Raw genomic sequence first — 9,631 nt, forward strand, 5'->3', positions numbered from 1 at the left:
ACAGTCTGTGCTCAGTGGACCCATATCCATAAACTCAGCCTGATCCATCTTTATGTTCCTTGCACCATTATCCCACACCCTTAATAGCCATTCCCACACATACTCCCCAGGTTTCTGTTTGTACATATTAGAAAAGTCAAGTAGTTCTTTTGGAGTGTAGCATACCTCCTCGTGAGTCACACTTTGTACTTCACCTTTTGGGGCTCGCTGGGACTTAAGCCTAGTTATAGGTTTAGAAGCCAGAATCTGTAGCGTGGAATTGTTTTGAGAACATTCAGCATTATCTTGTAAAGCATCTGCCTCAGATGATGCTCCAGGCAATGACTCAGGCAAGGGGTCTTTAGAGGCCACTGGGCTAGGGCTAATCTCATTAGACGGGAGTGGAGGGGCTAATGGTTTTTCTGGGCAGGGTGGTTTAGCAGACAAACATGAAGTAATCTTTTCAGATGGGGGACTGGTTCTGCTGGCAGGAGTGATTTAAGGGAATTTACAGGCTCAGTGTCCCCAGCTTCCTGATTATCTGCCCATATGTCCCCATCCCAAGTCTCAGGATCCCATGTCTTCCCAGTCAATGCCCTTACTTTAACTTCAGACACCTCTCGAGGTTTGCAATTGAGCTGACGTTGTAATTCAGCCACTCTTACAATAAGACTCTGGGTTTGGTTTTCAGCAGTTTTGGCTCTGTTAATATAAGAAATAAGGCTTTCTTTCAAAGCACAAGTGGAAGCCTTGAGGTCATTTATGCGGTACTTGAGTCTTGACTCTGAAGCCCTGAGCGCATCTTTCCTTCACCAGTTTGTCTAGCGAAAGTAGGACAAACCAACCAGCTTCCTTATACTTCTCATACTGACAAAGCTGTAGAAAGTTATCACACGTGTGATCACCCTGAGCCTCAACTTTCACCAATACCTGTTCTACCAGTGGTGATATTTTGCATATTTGTATTGCCACCTCACTCCATGGAATAGCAGTGACCTCTTTAGTGCTGGAAGCAGAGTCATCAATGTCTTTATGACTAACCAGACTTGAGAACCAATTTAGGAAACTCATCCTTACAATTTTATTTCTCTAGAACCACTCCCAGTACTGAATGCGTTAGGCTGGGTTCTCTAGAGAAGCAAAACCAGTGAAGTGTATAAATATATATGTAGAGAGAGATTATATCAAGGAAACAGCTCATGTGATTGTAGAGGCCTCTCCCAAGTCACACAGCTGCAGAAGCTGGCAAGCCCAAGATCGGCAGGTCGGAGAGCAGGGCTCCCGCTCACAGGCTGTGCAGATTGACGAATGCCAGGTTTGGCAAATAAGCTGACAGCTCAAGTCCCAAGAACAGATATGAGACGACAGGAAGCAGCCGCAGGATCTAGAGGGAGCAAAAAGCCAGAAAGTCTGCTTATATACAGATTCGGGCCACACCCCCAAGGAGACTCCCTTTCATCTGATTGGCTACTCACAGTATATTCAATCATGGGAGTGATTAAAATGCTTAGAATCGTGGCCCAGCCAAGTTGACACACAATCTTAAGCATCACAGTCCTGTAGACCAGTTTCTTCTTTGAGTCATTGGTTTCCTTCTTTCTCTTTTGCTCCAGATGAGTAGAGATCTATAGTTGTATTTTAGGTGGCCACTCACAAGCTTTTAAGACTCTAGATGCTACTTACCAGACTAGGATGTAGAACATAATCTTTACGGACTATGTTGTGCCAAATGACGGACTTGTCTCATGAGATTTGTCCTAAGCCTTCAAACCTAGTAAACCAATTCTGCTAGGTGTTTGGTTATATTTGGGAAGTATCCATGACTGTGTTCTGTATGTGCTTTATTATATATATTAGTATATATGCAGCACACACAGATATATGCATATGCCTACAGATACACTTATACACACACACATATACTTTCCTATACACATATATGCATACATATTTACCTATGTAACTACGCATGTATTTTTTGGTTATTATTGCTGTTGTTGCAAAATTGTATCTGTTAATAGCATTTACCAATAATGTCTCTTATTCTTGTGTACTTCGTAGTGACATCATTTACTTTAGCCAGGTTGTGCATACTTCACCCACATACGGCACTGCCTTTCCCATCATCAAAAATAACAAGTGTCTACTGTCTAGAGAGTGATTCCCTTTCCCTCCGCCTCTGATTCCTGGTAACCATTAAAGAGCGTTGGTTTCTGTATGTATACCTATTTTTGTCTTTTTCATAAAAGTGGGATTATACAAAATTTTCTTTTTGTGATTGACTTATTTCACTCAGCATAATGTCCTGCAGATTCATCCATGATACGTTTCTTGAACTCATCATGATTCTTTATAGCTGCGTAGAATTCCAAAATTAATTTACTTTTAAATTAATTACTTACATGGAAGGATTTACTTTTGAGATTTTGTTGTTTTCTGTATGTTTTAATTTTGTTCCTCATTTCCTCCATTACTGCCTTTTGTGTTTAATTGATTTTTTGTTTTTACTATTTTTATTTCCTTCTGATTTTCTTTTCTCTCTGTATATTTTGGTTACTGTATTAATGGGCACCCTGTGGATTGCAGTTATCATCTTAAATTTATACAGTGTGGTTTGAATCAACACCAGTTTAGGTTTAATAGCATATAAAACTCTGCTCCCATTCAGCTTTTTCCTCCCCCTTTGTGTCACAAATTACATCTTTATACATTGTTTGCCCAATAACTAGATTTATAACTGTTACTTTGGCATTTGTCTTTTAAGTCATATAGGAAAATCAGAGGAGTTACAAACTAAAAGTACAATAATACTTTTACATTTAACTGTTTTAATCAGCATCAGGATTGGAGGAAGACTCATTAACAACCCACGATATGCAGATGACACAGATTTGCTTGCTGAAAGTGAAGAAGACTTGAAGCACTTACTGATGAAGATCAAAGACCACAGCCTAGATATGGATTACGCCTCAGCATAAAGAAAACAAAAATCCTTACAGCTGGACCAGTAAGGAACATCACGATAAATGTAGAAAAGATTGAAGTTGTCAAAGATGTCATTTTACTTGGATTCACAATCGGTGCCCATGGAAGCAGTAGTCAAGAAATCAAACAATGTATTGCATTGGGAAAATCTGCTGCAAAAGACCTCTTTAAAGTGTTAAAAAGCAAAGTTGTCACTTAAAGTACCAAAGGGCACCTGACCTAAGCCGTGGTGTTTTCAATCACTTCATATGCATATGAAAGCTAGACAGTGAATAAGAAAGATCAAAGACAAATTGATGCCTTTGAGTTATGGTGTTGGCAAAGAATATTGAATATACCACGGACTGCAAGAAAAACGAACAAATTTGTTTTGATAGAAGTACCAGAATGCTTCTTAGAAGCAAGGATGGAGAGAGTTCATCTCTACTTTGTCTGACTTCGTATGACTTCGTCATACTTCGGATATGTTATCAGGAGGCACCAGTCCCTGGAGAAGGACATCATGCTTGGTAAAGTAGAGGGTCAGAGAAAAAGAGGAAGACCCTCAACAAGATGGATTGACACAGTGGCTGCAACAGTGGGCTGAAGCATAAAAACGATCATGAGGATGACACAGGGCTGGGCAGTGTTTCTTCTGTTGTACACAGGGTTGCTGTGAGTCAGAATCGACTCAGTGGCACCTAACAACAACAATGTATTTACCTTTACCAGTGTTTTTATTTCTTTGTATGGCTTCAAACTACTGTCTAGTATCTTTTCATTTCTGTCTGAAGGGCTCCCTTAAGCATTTTTTGTAGGACAAGTCTGTTATAGACAGTTCTCTCAGCTTTTGTTTATCATACAATGTTTCAGTTTCTCCTTCATTTTAGAAGGTTAGTTTTGCTTGATATAGAATTCTTGGTTAACATTTTTTTTCTTTTATGACATTTTAAATATGTCATTCAAAGCCTTATGGCCTCATACTCTAATGAGAAATCAGGTTTTATTATTGAGGATCTTGTGCAGATAATAAATCATTTCTCTTTTGCTGCTTTCAAGATTCTTTGTCTTAGAACAATGTGATTATAATGTGTCTCAGTGTGGATCTATTTTCATTTATCCTATTTTGAATTCATTGAACTTCTTGGATCTATATATTCGTATCTTTTATTATACTTGGGTAGCTTTTGACCATTATTCTTCAGATAATTTTTTCTGCCCCTTTATCCCTCTCCTCCTCTTCTGGGACTCCCATTGTGTATATGTTGGTACACTTGATAGTGTTCCAAATTTCTCTGAGACTTTGTTCATTTTTCTTCATTCCACCCTCCCTTTTTTTCCCTCAGACTGGATAATTTCAATTGAGCTATCTTTGTGTTTGCTGACTCTTTCTTCTGTCTGCTGAAATCTGCTGTTGAAACTTTCCAATGAATTTTTCATTTCATGTATTGCACTTTTCAGCTCCAGAATTTCTCTTTTGTTCCTTTTTTAATTTCTCTTTATAATATTCTGTATTTGCTGAGACATTGTTTTCCTTTTTTTTTTTTTCTTCCATAGTTTCCTTTAGCTTTTGGAGCATATTTAAGGCAGTTGATTTAAAGTCTTTGTTTAGTAAGTCTAAAGTCTGTGCTTCCTTCAGGACAGTTTTTAATTTTATTTTTTTCCTGTCAATTGGACATAATTTCTTGTTTCTTTGTGTGCTCATAATTTTTTGTTGAAACGGGATATTTTGAATATTATAATGTGATAACTGTGGAAATAAGATTCTTCCCCTCAAGATTTGTTTTTGTGTGTTTTTTTTTTTTTTTTTTTTGAATTGTTGTTTTTTTTTTTTTGTGGTGCTGACCTTTGAATTGTGCTTTAGGTGAAAGTTTACCGCTCAAGTTAGTTTCTCATACAAAATTTATACACACATTGTTATGTGACCCTAGCTGCTATCCTTGTAATGTGACAGCACACTCCCCCTTTCCACCCCAGATTTCCCTTGTCCATTCAACCAGCTCCTATCCCTTTCTGCCTTCTCATCTTGCCTCCGGACAGGAACTGCCCATTTAGTCTTGTATATCTACTTGAACTGGGAAGCACACTCTTCACAAGTATCATTTTATATCTTATAGTCCAGTCTAATCCTTGTCTGAAGAGTTGTCTTTGGGAATGATTTTAGTTCTGGGTTAATTTACTGTGGTTTTTAGTTGCTTGTTTAGTCACTTTTTAAAACTATCTTTTCAAGACTATGTTCTTCGTTATTTTCATTATTTTTATGTATGATGTCATCCCACAACTCTTCTAGTCTATATCCTTCAGTATGGATTAAGCCTGAATGTGAAGAAAACAAATCCTTACAATGGAACCAATAAATGATATAGTGATAAATAGTGAAGAAACTAAAATTGTCAACAATTTCATTTTTCTCATATCAACAGTCAAAATCCATGGAAGTAGCAGGTAAGAAATTCATCGACGTATTGTATTGGCCTAATATTCTGCAAAAGACCTCTTTAAAGTTTTAAAAAGCAAAGATGTCACTTTGATGATTAAGGTGCACCTGACCCAGGCCATGGTCTTTTGAATCACTTCATATGCATGGAAAAGCTGGACAATGAAAAAGGAAGACAGAAGAATTGATGTATTTGAATTGTGCTGTTGGAGAATATTAAATATACTGTGGACTGCCAGAAGAACAAACAAATCATTCTCAGAAGAAGTATGGCCAGAATGCTCCTTAGAAGCAAGGATGGTTAGACTTTGTCTTGGTTACTTTGAACACATCTTCAGGAAAGACCAAGTGCTAGAAAAGTACATGATGTTTAGTAAAGTAGGGGGTCAGTGAAAATGAAATAAACCCTTTATGAAATAGATTGACACCATAGCTGTAACAATGGGCTCAAACATACCAACGATCATGAAGATGGTGCAGGACTGGGCAGTGTCTCCTTCTGTTGTACATAAGGTCACTATGAGTCAGAGCCAACTCAATGGCAAATAACAATGACAACAATATTCTTTGCTGTATTTTGATTCTAAAGTCTTTGTTCCTTCAGTGAGTGGTCAGCTAGTGGGTTTGACAGAGATTTCCTTAGATACCTGGCTCCAAAAACATGAAAAGAAAGAAAAGAAGAAGAAAAAAAAAAAAAAACATACTTTCCCAATCTTTGAAGATTGGTCCTGTGTTGGAGTACTTCTTGAATGCTTAACCAGGCCATCCTTTCTCAAGCCAATTTTCTGCCCTGAAAAAGTTATGAGTTAGGAGAAACAAAGGCAAGCTCCTTGTGTGTTCGTCCTTCAGGGAATTTCTAGACAGGTCCAAATGGACAAACAGAATTCCTTGGGAACCAGGTCCGTTTGCTTCCTCTGGAACCAGGTATCCACATGGGGAATATGGACTGCTATCTTTAAGACTACAACTATGCTGGACAAGTAGGTGGGGCAAGGCTAACTTAAAAATGCCACAAAGTTCTACTGTGTTTAAGTCACCTTTTTCTCAATTCAGCGTTCACTTGGTTGTGGTAAAGCCATGACTATTTTCCAGAGTTCTAACAAAGCTGATTTTGTCAGTTTTTGCTCGTTTGTTTGATATTTCTGTGGAGGATGGGTCCTTGAAGTTCCCTACTCTGCCATTTTCAGTGACGTCACTCTCTAAGTACCCTAATAGTTTTTCTTTTGATAAAAGATTGAAAACTGATTTTAAATTTTATATGAAAGTTCAACAGATCAAAAATAACCAAATAAGCCCTAAAGAAAAAGAATGAAGTCAGAGGACTTGCCATAACTGATATCAAGATTCATTATAAAGCTATATTAATTATTGTAATGCTATATTAATTATATGCATAATTATAAAACTAATTAATAATGTGTAATTTTGATACAAGGCTAGACAAACAGACCAGTGGACTTGAATAAAGAAATAGGAACTTCCATATATGGAAAATTTTCTTTAGGACAGAGCAGGTACTACGATAAATGGTTCTGAGATGACTGATTATTCATATGAGAGAAATAAAAGTGGACTTCTATTTCATACCACATACAAAAATCATTTTTAGATGGTTTCATGGATTGAATTGTGTCCCCCAAAAATATCTGTCAGCTTGGCTGGGTCATCATTCCCAGTACTGTATGATTGTGTACCATTTTGTAATTGATGTGATTTCCTTATGTATCATAAACTATCACTATGATGTAGTAAAATGGATTAGCGGCAGTTATACTGATGAAGTCTACAAGATTAGATAGCGTCTTAAGCCAATCTCTTTTGAGATATAAAAGAGAGAAGCGAGCAGAGACATATGGGAGCCTGATACTACCAAGAAAGCAGTGCTGGGAGCAGAGCACGCCCTTTGGACCTGAGGTTCCTGTGCTGAGATGCTCCCAGACGAAGGGAAGACTGATGCATCACAAGGACCTTCCTCCAGAGCTGACAGAGAGAGAAAGCCTTCTCCTGGAGCTGATGCCCTGAATTTGGACTTGCAGCCTACTAGACTGAGAGAAAATAAATTTGTCTTTGTTAAAGCCATCTGCTTGTGGTGTTTCTGTTATAGCAGCACTAGATGACTAGGACAGGTGGATTAAAGACATAAATGTAAGAGAAGAAACAATAAAAACCTTAAGAGGAAATAATAGGAGGCTATCTTTTATGACCTGGGGCAAGGAACAATTACAAAATAAAATACAAATCTTAAGAGGAAACATTGCTAAATTCAACTATATTAAAATTAAAACCTCTGTTATATTTAAAAAATCCATAGAAGGGCATGAGAAGTCTCAAATAGGAGAAAATATTTGAATTACATATAACTGACAAAAAATTACTCAGAACATATAGATAAATTCTGTTTATCAGTAAGTAAGAGAAATAAACCACTACAAAATGCTTTATTTAAAGGGAATGAAAAGGCACTTCACAGAAGAGAAAACACAAATAGTCTATAAATATATTAAAACATGTCATACCCTTTTAGTAATTTTTTTGTAACCAGGAAGTGTGACCATGGCATGTTAAAGTTATAGACAAAAGTAAAAATGTTAATCGACTTTTAAACAATTCTCTCTCATTTATAAAATCCTTCCATTGAGTGCATGTTTCCTTCTAGTACTACCCTATGTATGTCTCTCCCCCTTTCCCCAAGCAGTCCTCTTGAAAAAATTTTCTATACTTATATGTTCGTTTTTCTCATCTTGTACCCTATCCTTAATACTTCAGGCTGACTTCTGCCTTCAAAGTCTATTGAAATAGCCCTCTAAGAATAATAATGTCCCCAATGGTGCTAAATCTGTTGGACATCTTTCTTGACACCTCAGCAAATATGATGTTGACCATTTTGCTCTCCTTAAAATGCTCTTTTGGCCTCTATGACCTAATACGCCTATTGCGGATGCTGGCTTCAGATTCTGATTATTTTACCTTTTTTTTTTTTTAAATTCTGTCCTCTAGGAAGCTTTTCCTAACAACCAACTAAAACTCCAGCCACATTAATAACAATGTTTCAGAATGAGGTATTTTCTGGTTACTTTGCTCATAGTCTTGTCTTTAATTTCCTGGGATTAATTTTTTTTGTTGTTGTTTTGCTAGACTAGAATGTGTTGTAGAATAGTTCCTAAATTCTTAAAAAATTTCTGAAAATAGTTTCATTTTGCCTTTACACTTAAATGATAAGGTGTTCAAATTTAAAATGGAGATTTAAGGTTTTCCTTGGGCACTTCATAGACATTGCTTCATAGTTTCATAGTATTTTCTCATTCTATTTAGTATTTGCCTGTTATGTTGTTAATTTTCTTCATATCTGATCAGTTTTCATCTTTCACTTGTTTTTGTCAATGTTCTAGAATTAATAGTATCAGTAACTGATAATGTGAGTTTCCTCAGTAGCTGAGAAGGCCACTGTTCTAGCTTTTAGTGGTTTAAATAATTGTGGAGTTCTGATTACAGTGAGTGGTTGCATTGAGATATGGTAATAACTGAGTTTTCTGTCAATTCCAAGGTAGGAAGGGAGGTTTCAAGAATCTTGGAGTCTCTCTTGATAGTGGAAAGAATGAATAATCCCAAGGGAATATGTTTTAGTGGGCATCACTTGCTAAGCCTTTTTATAGCTGAGAATATTTTCCTTCACAAACGGACATTAATTTGTTTTAGTATATTTTCTGGAGGGTCTCACCCCTTTTTGTTATAATATTTTCTTGTTATTTTAGCCCATGGTTTCTCAAACTTCAGAATGCAAAGGAATTACCTGGAGGGTTAGTTAAAACAAATTACTAAACCCCAACCCTGGCATTTCTGATTCAGTAGGCTTGGGTAGGGCTTTAAGATTTGCGTTTCTGACAAGTATGCTTGTCAGGTAATGCTTGATGCTGTTGGTTGTGGGACCACACTTTGTGAAGCACTGATTGAGAGTTGGAGCCCTGGTGGCACAGTGGTTAAGAGCTGTGGCTGCTAACCAAAAGGTCAGCAGTTTGAATCCACCAGCCACTCCCTGGAGACCCTATGGAGCAGTTCTACTCTAACTATAGGGTCACTATGAGTTGGAATCGACTCGACAAAAATGGGTTTGGTTTTGGTTTGGATCTAGAGTTAGTTTTATAAAAGAGAAATTTTAGATTAACCTGATTTTTATTTAGTTGTTAGTAATTGTTTTTCATGACTGAATAATTTAATAATATATTTTTAAAAATACTATAATTCAAAACGTTT

At 36.9% G+C, this 9,631-nt stretch overlaps 1 protein-coding gene across 1 annotated transcript in view; it reads left to right on the plus strand.

Annotated features, from left to right (window-relative positions):
* Positions 1-9,631, plus strand: part of CCDC7 (coiled-coil domain containing 7) — a 138,676-nt gene that overhangs the window by 54,887 nt on the left and 74,158 nt on the right. The gene's annotated exons all lie outside the window — the stretch shown is intronic.

Source organism: Trichechus manatus, unplaced genomic scaffold (assembly GCF_000243295.1).
Source record: "Trichechus manatus latirostris isolate Lorelei unplaced genomic scaffold, TriManLat1.0 scaffold00195, whole genome shotgun sequence".
NCBI lineage: Eukaryota > Metazoa > Chordata > Mammalia > Sirenia > Trichechidae > Trichechus > Trichechus manatus.